General features: G+C 51.4%; 1 pseudogene; it reads right to left on the bottom strand.

The window, feature by feature from the left end:
• Positions 1-18: 18 nt before the first annotated feature.
• Positions 19-3,520, bottom strand: LOC100900580 (uncharacterized protein K02A2.6-like; annotated as a pseudogene).
• Between the last annotated feature and the right edge of the window lie 8,568 nt (positions 3,521-12,088).

Genomic DNA, 12,088 nt, shown 5'->3' with positions numbered 1-12,088 from the left:
TGAGTCAGAAGAAGAATCGAGCGCGGATTTGATTGTTCTTACCATGCGTTCGGCACAACCATTGCTCTGCGGCATGTATGGCGCGCAACGCAAGTGCACAATGTTGAGCTCCTCACAAAACTTGGCAAAATCCGCTGCGGTGAATTGTCGTCCATTATCTGAGACGATGGTCTCTGGTTGACCTAGTACTCGGAACAGACTCCGCAGATAACTGATCACGGACTGAGCGGTTATCGAAGGCAACCACTGGGCATCCATGAATTTAGAGAAACTGTCCACGACAACAATGAACGATTTGCCTTTCTTAGGCTCACCCAAATCGACGTGCACCCTTGACCAGACCTTACCGGTGTTCGGCCACGGTGATAGCGGTACTTTCACTGGTTTCGACGCTGTCTGAACACAGTGCTCGCAAGCTCGAACCAACCTCTCGACGTCTGCGTTCATGGCCGGCCAGAAGAAGTGCCGTCGTGCCAACCCTTTCATACGCCGTATACCTGGATGACCTCTGTGTAGTTGTTCCAGAACAAGACTCTGAACTTTTTTTGGAACGACTGTCCGATCGCTGAGCAGGAGTATTCCATTCAGCATGCACAAGGAATCAGCGGCATTATAGAATGGGCGGAGCAGTGGATCTTTCTTGTCACTTTCATTCCAACCATCCATGAGTCGCAACAAGACTTTTGACAGGACGGGATCTTTCGCGGTCTGCTCGACCAAGAACCGCCGTGCTTGTGCGGATGGCATGCTCTCTACCGTCAGTTCTTGAAGTTCGCTGTCCACACAGTGGTGGATCGAAGCGACTACCTCATCGAGATCCGAGTCCTGGCTGCTGAGCCTTGCTTCCGAGATGAGCCGTGACAACGCATCCGCCTGCCCGAAGTCGTCAGTACGGACATACTCTATGTCGAAATTGAAACCAAGCAACCGCAGTGCCCATCGACGGAGTCGGGCAGCAGTTCGCTCCTGCAGGCCTTTCGTATTAGAGGTCCGGAAAAGCGCGAGTAGAGGCCGATGATCCGTTTGCAGTATGAAATGTCTTCCCCAGATGAATTTGCGGAATCGTTCTACAGCCGTCACCAAAGCGAGCGCCTCTTTCTCGATCTGGGAGTAGTTGCGTTGTGCTTTCGTGAGCGACTTGGACATGTGGAAGACAGCCTTTTCATTACCATCGGCGTATCGTTGTAACAAAACTCCCCCGATACCCGATGGACTTGCATCTGCGGCGACGAGTAGAGTTTGCCTCGGATCATAGTGCGTGAGCAGCAGGGGACCGGTAAGGATCTCTTTGATTTTTCGCCAAGGCCTTCTCATGTTCAGGTGTCCACACGAATCGCACATCTTTCTTAAGAAGAGCCTCCAACAAGGGTTTGTGACGATGCATGTTATCAACGAATTTCCCGTAATAATTGACCATTCCAAGAAGTGATCTGACTTCTTTCTGGTTTCTGGGCGGACGAAGTTCCTTGATAACAGAAATTCGGGACGGGTCGGCCTCGATCCCCCTTGATGAAACCACCATTCCCAAATATTTGACTTTCGGAACGTGGAAATAGCACTTCTCTAGCTTCAAATGGAACCCGGAGTCTTGCAACCGTTGGAGAACCCGGTTCAGGCGTTGATCATGCCGCTCGGTATCCGGGGCCATCACCAGGATGTCATCTAGGTAGACCAAGACGCCCTCCATTCCCATTAGCACCTGCTCGATTGTCTTTTGGAAGATAGACGGCGCGGTCTTCAGTCCAAAAACAAGTCGGGTGTATTGGAACAGGCCCCTGTGCGTGGTGATTGTCGTCACCCGCTGACTGTTCTCATCCAGGGGTAGTTGGAGGTAGGCGTCGGCCAAGTCCAACTGGGAAAAGACTCTGTTCCCCGAGAACTTGGTCATGATTTCCTCCATATTTGGTAATGGATGCTCGATATCAACGAGAGCTTCATTGAGCCCGGTAGAATAATCGGCACAAACACGTATGGAGCCGTTCGCTTTCTTGACGACCACGATCGGGGTGGCCCACTCGGAGAAATCCACTTTGGTCAGAGTTCCATTCTGTATGAGCCTGTCCAACTCCTTATCGATTTGTTCTTGGAGCGCTATGGCGACCGGACGAGGCCTCAGATGAACCGGAGTGGCGTTTTCTCGTAAGCGAAGCTGCACGGTCACTTTGTTGCAGAGCCCAAGCCCTGCCTCGAAGAGCTTCGGATAATTTGACTGTACGGAAGCCGAGTTGACGAGGCCCACTTCAGGTTGTGGATTCTCGACTTTCCAGACTACCAAGCCGAGCTGTATCAGCAGGCGACCGCAGAGCAGGCTCGATTTGCCCCTCGCGAGAACGAGTAGAGGTTCTTGGACGGTCTTCCCGTTGTGAGTGAATTTCGCCATGAAATAGCCCATCAGCTTGATATCATCACCATCAACATGCGTGCATTGGTTCCCGTACTCTGTGAGCGCCGGGCTCCCGAGAGACTTCCAGGTCTGTATCCCAATCGTAGAGATGTCCGCCCCAGAATCTGCGCGGAATTCGATGGGTGACCCGTTGACGTCGACCGTGACGAAGGTTCGACCCTCAGAAAGCTGCGAAGTTTCGAGCACCCTGTTGATGTAGACAGCGTTCGACCCAGTTGCACGACAAACTTTGGCGATATGACCAAGTTTTCGGCAGACGTTGCATTTCGCCTTGCGAAATTTGCAGTCTCGACGAATGTGGTCCCCACCACAGCCAGCACAAGATGCTTGCTCCTTGACTGACTGACGACCGGCGGCTTGGGGGTTCTTTGCTGTCTTCTTTGCTGGCTTCCTCAGTGTGGTGGCGAATACGGTTGGAGTAGTTGGGTCCTCCTTCGTCACACCGTAGTTGAGTTTAGCGTCGCTTGTACGCGTCTCGTACCTCTTCATGACCAAGCGAACCTCATCAGCAGTTACCGATGGTTTGTCGTCGACGGCTTTTATGATCACGTTGCGTAGGCCTTGATAGCTGGGATCGGAAACAGACAGAAGCATGATGAAAATTCGGAGAGAGTCCAAGGAGAATGAGCTCAACTCGAAATCATCAGCTCTCAAGACAGCGTTACTGGCGATCTGTTCCGCGGTCTTTCCGGGAGGTAGGCGATCTTGGAGCAACGTTTCGAACCGCCGGCGGAACAAAGACTTTGAAACGGCAAACATGTCTTTCAAAATGACGACCAGGGCAACGTATTCCAGGCTCTCGGGCTCATTTGGTGAGGTTCTACCACGAAGTTGTGTGTATTCACTTTTCCCGAGAGTGCGCAAGAGGAGCTGACGTCGTTCCGCATCTGACTCACAGAGAGTTCGGAAACTGTGCTCATTCTTGGAGAACCACCGCTGGAAGGTCAACCCGCTCTCTGGGTCGTATTCGAAAGTGCCGATTAAGGTTAGAGCGTTCGTAAGGGCCACGGCTCTATTTGTTTCCTGACTTGTATCTCTCTTTTCGCTGGCCAACATGCGGAGCGCCTCCACAATCTTTTCCATCAGAGAATCTTCGGAAGACGTTGTTGGAGCCATGGCACAGGGATGTCGACTGCGCCAATTGAAGGGTCATGAAGGATTAGACTTCGTCGTTTATTGGACTGAGCATACTCATTTATATAGACAGCCCATAACTACGTGTAACTCGGCGATAGGCGAGGAGTGAAACCTCTACAGTGGTAAAAGAACTCGTGCTTGAAACATTGGCCAAAAGGGAATATTAAAGCGACAATGTTTCTCGCCGCGTTTTGTGCACGTGAAGGTATGCGCGTGAGTCTGATTACGAATACCGTCTGGGTCGTTAAGATCATCTTTCTCGACGCTACACACATCTGTGATCATCTGAGCTGTGCGTGGCATGTACTCACTCAGATCTTCATTGGGGTCATTATCCAACCAAAGTATTATGTGAGCGTGTGGACTCCCTCTATGTTGAAATCCGATACAGAGAAAATAGTCAAGCACGCGATGAGGACCGAAGGGGTTGTAAGAGCTACGGGATCTTCCGCCACGAGATGTGCCCGCTGGAAGCTGTCGAGCTGATTCAGGACCTCGTTCGCTTCAGAGCTCAGCTCATTAGTTTTGAATTCATCTGAGAGCCGATGGAGTATTCGGAGTAGGTGTGGCCATCGTGTTTCATTCGCGCTCAGCGTGAGGAATGCGGTCGGTTTCCCGAGCTTCCGTATCATTGCGAATGAATCCCTCCGTCGTTGCGACCAATACTGCACAGAATTGGGAATCGTTTTCAAGAACGCTTGATTTGTTTCGATCAAGCGCTCTACGAAAGTACGGTCCTCAATCATTCTCCTAGTTATGGTCTCTGTTGTTCTTAAACATCGATACATGTTTTGAATACCATCATTCACTCGATGACGCATGATTTTCATGGCCATGTAAAGAACATGTTGGGGAACAACCCCACGTCTGTCACTCCTCCGTATTTCAGACATGCATAAACTATACGGCGTTGCTCGAACACCTGCAGCATCCTTAGACGTGATCTTCCGGCCCACCCCAAGATAAATTTCAGGAAAAGACAGCTCCTCCGCATAAGTATCAAATAATAAGCTCTCGGCCCTGTTATACTGTCTTGAGAACTCTCCCGGGCGCATTATGCAGCCCGTGAACCAGGCATAGCTGAGAGCGGAGTTTCTGTGATAGCCCTCAGCTCTCAAATTTAAACTGCGATACCGGTGAGGAGATTCACCGCAGAAGCCTCGTCGAATGAGATCGCGAACAAGCCCCTTACACTCTGATACTTCTCTATAAAATCTCGCATTTGATGACGTAGGCACGGGCTTGACAGTATAGTCTTCGAGGAGGAATCTCAGCACCTCAGAGCAAGCAATCGTTCTGAATGGTAGACCGTCCTGCGCGACCGGCTTTGCAATCAGCTTCTTAGGATCCCGATCGTTATAGATAGGAGCGCGGAACGAAGTGATTGTGGGTCGCGGAGATGAGACGGCTGAATCTGTGGACGTATCATAACTGAACACTTGGTGTTGCTCTCTCAGATGTCTCGCTGGACCACTGATGCTACTACCAACGCACTTGAGGTCCTTGCCGCAGAAGCCGCACGACGCTGTGTAATTCCCATTTTTCGAAAAATGCGACCAAACCCAACTTTCCGGGGATCTCGCTGGGCGTGAGTCCATTTCGGCGATGCGGAAGAGTATGGCGGGGACAACGCGGTCACTCGTGAATTCACAGAAGAAACCTTTTGGACTTCGAAACAGTCGTGGAAGCTCCCTCTTCGAGGAGCACTAGCTTACTGATGTTCGTCACCTGTTAGCTAGTCGAGAGGTGGATCTCGGAAGTCGCGAAGACAGGCTAGGATATCAAAGCAAACACCTGAGTCAAGTTCGATATCGCTGATCAATCAGATCATCGACCCCTTCATCTAGCAAATGTCTTTGCATATCAGCGGAGGTGCTTTGCTGATTGATTCGTGATGGTATCTAACTAAGTGAGGCACTCGATGTCATCGAAGTCTCGGAGACATCATCTACTATGAAGGATAAAATCTCGAATTGAACGGTAGTTTTATCCGAGCGTATGATCACTCGCGAATCCGAAGTCAAAATTCATATATACTGGATATTTATACGGGATCACGACTCTATATCACTACGGCGCCGATGGAGCTGAGGTCTCTTCATGATTTTCCGCGGGGAATGCGGTCCCGGCATTCGCTTTTCTCAGTCTATCGTTCGGGATCGGTCTCTCGACCAGCTCCCTAAACCCGACACCAAATTTTCCCTGGAAAATGTCCCCGGACCCAAGATTCTTTCCCGGGATTTCTCCCGGGAGCGCCGGTTCCGGAACCCGGGCTTTTTCCCGGAAAAATGTCCCCGGATTCAAGATTCTTTCCCGGGGTTTCTCCCGGGAGCGGCGGTCCCGGGACCCGGGTTTTTCCCGGGAATTTTCCCGGTTCTTATTCCCGACTGCAGCCCCTACGCGAGAACCTCCTACTAAGGCGGAGACTCTGCTTGTCCGCGGTCACTGATGCTGATGTGCTCGCTCTCCGCACTGATCACTTGCCGTCAACACGTGGGACGCCCTTTTCTGATCCACCTGCTCGTTCTGCGGCTACTGCCCCACACCGGCGCGTCATTGCGCCCCTTCCGTCGGTATCGCTCTTTTGCCTGCGGCCCCGCTCACCCGTCCAGCCGATGCTAGCGCTGTTCCCACGTCATCTTTTGGGGCCGACGATGGCCTGATTCGCGCAGCTCCCGCTGCTACTCGTGTGCTCCGTCCCATATCTGGCAGCAGTGGGGCCGACTCTGATCTACTTCGGGCTGCTACTCGTCGCCCTAGCATCACTGTCTCGACGATGAGGATTTTTGTGTCCCGAACCGATCCCTCGGCCCCGCGGCTTCGATGCTCAGCTCCTGCAGGACGATCTCTACCGATGTCATCTCTGTTGCCAAGTTCAACGGCACTGCCCCCCAGACCTACGCTTCCCTCGTCCTTCATGTCCCGAAGAGCTCCTCTGACCGCTTTCTTTCTCCCAAAAATTGGCCAACTGGTGTCATCTCCAAGGTCTTTCTGGGAAAAGTTTTTGAGCTTAGAATTCTTTAAGCCGCCCCGACTCCAACGATCATACCGTCCTCATCAACAACCTCCGCTCCCTGGGTTTCGACGTCCATTCCACTGACAGTTTACTTCCTATCTGTCTAACCGGACCATCCAAGTCACTTCTTCTGGTCGCTCGTCCTCTCCATTCCCCGTCACCCATGGAGTGCCGCAAGGCTCCGTACTCGGCCCCCTCCTCTTCATAATCTATTATACATCAAATCTCTCCTTCTTCGCGTCAACTCCCTCTCTTACAATTTTCCTCTTGTATCAAATGCCGATGAAGGATGAAGTTCTCATATCGAGAAATGGAGTACAACAGGGAGACCCATGCGGCCCTGCCCTATTTTGCATTGCCCTCCACCAGCTCACGTCGTCCCTACAATCGGAGCTCAGGCCTTGGTACCTAGACGACGGTACACTTGGCGGCGATGCAGACTCGGTCTTCACGGACATTCGGATGATCAGGGAATTCGCGGCTGTCTCCGGTCTCGACCTTAACGACAGCAAGTGCGAGCTCATTGTGCTTTCGGATCTCCCAGCGGTACAGTCAGATCTCCTCCGGGCCTTGCACCTTACACTTCCGAATGCCAAACTTTTGAGAGAAAACGAGTGGGAACTCTTAGGCGCTCCCTTTAATGGCCCTTCGATGGATACAACCCTATCGAGGAAAATGGCGCTCGTTGACTTGTGGTGCTCGAGACTTCCGACCTTGGATGCTCATCCTGCCCTATTCCTCATTCGCTGCAGCCTTTCTGCCCCACGACTCCTCTATCTGCTACGAAGCGCAGATGCCGACCCCTTCGATGATCTCCTCAGGCAACTAGACGAAAAGTTGAGACTTTGTCTCTGCAGGGTGCTCAACCTGGATCTTTCCGGTGACTCTTGGAAACAGGCTTGTCTCCCGATCACCGCTGGTGGTCTGGGAATAAGGTCGCTCAGCGACTTGAGGATCAGCGCTCACCTCGCTTCTTTAAGCCAATTCAGGTCCCTCGCCGTAACATTGGTGCCGAACAACGTGGCTGCTCACCTCGAAACTCGGATACTAAATTCTTCCCGAAGGTTCAACGATTCCTGGAGCAGCTTGCCCGAGGAGATTTGTCAAGCATCCTTGGCCAACATCGTCGCAAATGTGAGACAATCAGAACTGTTCCACGATGGTCTAGACAATCTTCAGAGAGCTAGGCTCAACGCGGCGCTTCATCCTAGCAGCGGAAGATGGCTACACGCTCTGCCCTCTCCGTCGATTGGCACGATGCTGGACAACAACACACTCCGCATCGCTGTCGGTCTACGATTGGGTATAGCTATCTGCTCGCCTCATCTTTGCGCCAGATGCACCGCCCCGGTAGCAGCTTCTGGAGAGCACGGACTGAGTTGCCTTCGCAGTGCAGGTCGTCACCCCAGACACCGAGCTGTCAACAAGGTTCTGTCATGCGCACTTCACTCGGCTAGAATTGCGAACGAGTTGGAGCCAACTGGCTTGTCGTGTTCTTCAGCACTCGCCCCGACGGTCAAACTCTATCATCTTGGAGTGCCGGGAAATCTCTCATATGGGACGCCACTGTATGGGATACGCTCGCTCCATCTCATCGGAGCCTTGCTGCTCGTTCGGCGGGCGGGGTTGCGGAGTTGGCTGAGAAAAGGAAACTCGAGAAGTACCGGGAGCTTGAAAGCCGCTATATCGTGCAACCAGTTGCGTTCGAAACGTTGGGTGTCTTCGGAGGGTCCACGGAGAACTTTTTGAAGGACTTGGGCAAGAGAATCGAGACAGAATCGGGAGACACACGAGCTACGGAGTTCCTGCTGCAGCGTATGGCGATTGAGGTTCAGCGAGGGAACGCGGCCGCAGTACAGGGCTCCCTTCCTTTCTCGGACGGACTGCCTGGTGTGGGATAGTTGGGCTGTTTTTGCCCATCCCAATATTATTACTTGTTATAACCTAAATAAAATTCGATATACCTTTGAAAAAAAAATACAGAATCTGAAAGAGCAGCTAAAATGTACTTGATCAAGCAACCGCCCGTTTTCTCTCAATTCTCTCAAACATCTCCCTCATATCAACTTGGCGAAGTATGGAACAGCCTGCCATTCGACTTTAGGTCAACTGCTAGCTACCCGATGTTCAAGCGTAAACTCAGAGTTTATCTGCTCTCTTCCTGAGTCTCGTCCCCCACAATATGCGGCCTCGGTCTGCGGGACCTCTCCATGCATCTCGCATGTATTTGTCCCATATCTAACTAGGAGAGATCGTAAATAAATGAATGAATGAAAAACCTTTCGGTTTATTCAAAGAAAATTGAATCAAGTGAGATTAAGACTTGGAAAAAACTTAGCCGCCCAGCACGACCGGAAGCAAGCTTATAGCAGCTGAGCCGATGAAGGGCCAGTCTATCGATCCGAGAAGTACAGACACATGCGCATTCCTCTACGATCAGCAGTCCGAGTCTGAGACTCACCGCCCGTACAAAGTCAACGTCCGATAGAAGTGTGCCGATATTCCCGCTGGGCAGGGCCTGAAGCCACCAGCCAGACTCCGGGAGAGCCGCATTGCCGAGCCGGATGAATCCACCTCAGAACGAGCGAGCTTCAGGCGGAGTTCCTAATTAACCGGACATTTTTGCCGAGAACCGGACACGAATCGGACGGACAACACACCGAAAACCGGAAAAAAAACGGACTTTTCGATGCACTATTCCGAACGGAAAAACACGTTAGAATCGTTCGGTGCGGTCCTTTGATTCAATTTATCCCTCAAACAACAAATCTGAGTTGAATTGGATCGTCATATAGCTTTTGAGATTCGGCTCCGTCAATCTATGACGAACTTTTGTACATTGAAAACGATCTTTCAACCTCAGCATTTGAGAGTACAGCAAATTTATATTAATCGGAGTCTTCGTGGGGAATCTCGGTTTTGCGTTTGGAATCAGGGTTCCTGTCAAGAATCCCGTCGAGTCGACTGGCAAAAACGCCGCTCAAACTGGACCTGACTGAGCGCAATATTGCGAGCTGATCCTCCATGGAATTTGACCTAGACTCAAGCTCTTCAATAGCTTCCGGGTTGTTTTGGAATTGAGCTATCTGGTCGAGCTCGTTCTGCAGCCCCGGGTCGAGGAGGAGTTATTTCAACGTTTTCGAATCGGCTCCTTTCGCTCCGATTTTCGTCACGAACAATTCGATCTTCTTAATGTTCTTGTGATGGTGCAGCGCAGTTTTCAAATATTTTCCCCACCGTGTGATAACTGGAGTCGGAGGTAGGGTCGTCTTTTCCGCAAAAAATGCAAAATGATCGGCCTTTGAGATTCCGCCGGCGAAGTTATATTGATTACGGGGGTTCCGACTATCATCTTCATTGTTCGTCTTATCGGGTTTACCCCACGATTTCCTGTCCAGATTGTGAGAACGAGAGTGCTGCTTGTGGCCAAAATCGTTCGAGAATCTCTTTTGTTGGTCACCGATCTCCAAAAAATTTCTCTTCTTCTACAAGAAAACCAATAGCGCCTCTAGGATATCGATTTCGCCGCTCGCACGCTTCCCCCATTCTTCATTGAACTCATTCCGACGAACACTATCCAAGCAGGCTAAGATCATAGGAGCGAATGAGCGAGAGTACAAGGAGAAACTGTTACCTCGAGCTACGAGAGATCGGATATTTTGCGCCAAGAGTCGTACGAATTGGATGAACTTACCTTCCTGATTCAAGTCTTTCGATTTACACAATGAATGAGCTTTCTGGCATTCTCGATCACAGCCGAGTCGCCGAATTCTTCTCGAATGGTGTTCTTCATGAGATCGTAAGACTCAGCACCTATTCGGAGATGTAACACCGTACCCTGAGCTTTCCCCACCAGGGATTGCTTCAGGATTCTACACTTCTCTACGATATCTAGCTGTTTATTGTCCACATAGTATGCGAATAGATGCCGCCATTCGTCATATTTCACGGGGTCGCCGTTGAACTTTGGAATTTTCTTTTCCGGATGCTTGATGGATGCGACCAGTTGAGCCGTTGGCTGCTGTTGCTGCCTGTGCTCGTCGGGCCACGTACGGGAATTCTGCTGTTGTTCTTCCGTCCCTGGCTGTTCATCAGGATGTTGAGCTCCTGCGGAATGTCCCTGTTCTTCGAGATTTTCCGAGCATTCAGCGAACTCGGCGTTATCAGCGAGTATTCGAGGTCGAGCACCGAGATCGGTGTCGTCGGGATGCAGTTGCGTCGACTGCGTTTCGGGCACGACATTGAGCATTGCTCCCAACGCGTCGATTTTGTAGTTGAGCGCGTCGATTGCGTCTTTGGCCTGAGCATCGTACACGATATGCTTGCCGCTCTCTTGTATTGCTTTCGCTTCGTCCTCACAGAAGCCAGGGGCTATCATCAAAGCCTCCGTAGCGTCACAGAGTTTTTCCAAGGTGGTGAAGATTTCGTCCTTCAGACGGTATAGAGTGTTCAGGTGCGCTGTCGAATCATCTTGTTTCTCGAGCGCAGCGTTGGCGTTGTTCGTGAATCTGGTCATCTGAGAGCGAGTGATTCGAAGTTTTTCTCTTAACCAGAGTATGTCGAACGAAACCACGTTCTTGCTTGATTTGTTCTCTTCGTCCGAGCTCTTCATTTTTGATGAGTCTGGATTTCCGGACTTAGCTTGAGCTTGAGTTCTTCGGATGATGATCACTGATAGTTCCGAGGTCTCACTACGACGAAGATTCCCACGACGATTCAGGAAGCCACCGACTTTTCTCACGAGCGGGCGGACAGTTTCTCTAGCGGCGAAGCCCAACTAGTGCTTGCCTTACTGCGCGAACTGAGAGAATCACTTCCGAGGCGTGGATTCTAAGGTAGATATTTCTGACACCACTGTTACGAATCCCTTCCTAGGAAAACGTAAAATAACTAGCGAAAAGGAAAAGGACTGGAGATTCCCGGACTGGCCGCTTCTCGAGTCTCCTCTAAACGCTCTCGGTCGGACTCCCGGAGGATGAGAGCTCCGCTATCGATCGCGTTCCTGTCGCTTCTGTTACGCCGACGTTTCCGCGTCCGGAGACCGCTTTCCAACCTGTCTGACCGGAGAGGAGTTCTTCGGACTAATTCGCCGGTGTCGAGGGAAACCCGAGAAGTTTGATCTGGATCTTATTAAGTTCGTTGACCCTCAACCAAACTATCCTCTAGCTATTGAGTGATACCTAGATCGTTTGGTGACAAGCCTCGAACGGAATCTCACAACGTGGAGTGCCTCATGACCGAGGTGAAGCACTCAAGCAGTCGAAATTCGAGCGAATCTGATGGTGAGTTCGTCATTGATTCTGGTTCCACGCATCATATAATCAACTAGCGCTCCCGGTCGCCGCTTCGCGGCGACTCGGTATCGCTAGACTCACTACACATGCGCTAGCTCCGAGTGCGCTGGCTCCGAGTGCGCTGGCTCCGAGTGCGCTGGCTCCGAGTGCGCTGGCTCCGAGTGCGCTGGCTCCGAGTGCGCTAACGCCGAGTGCGCTGGCTCCGAGTGCGCTGGCTCCGGATGCGCTGGCTCCGTA

The sequence above is a fragment of the Galendromus occidentalis genome, unplaced genomic scaffold (assembly GCF_000255335.2).
Source record: "Galendromus occidentalis unplaced genomic scaffold, Mocc_1.1 scf7180000076737, whole genome shotgun sequence".
NCBI classification, from domain to species: Eukaryota; Metazoa; Arthropoda; class Arachnida; order Mesostigmata; family Phytoseiidae; genus Galendromus; species Galendromus occidentalis.
Note: the sequence above shows the minus strand (reverse complement) of the source record. Positions and strands in the feature narration are given on the sequence as shown.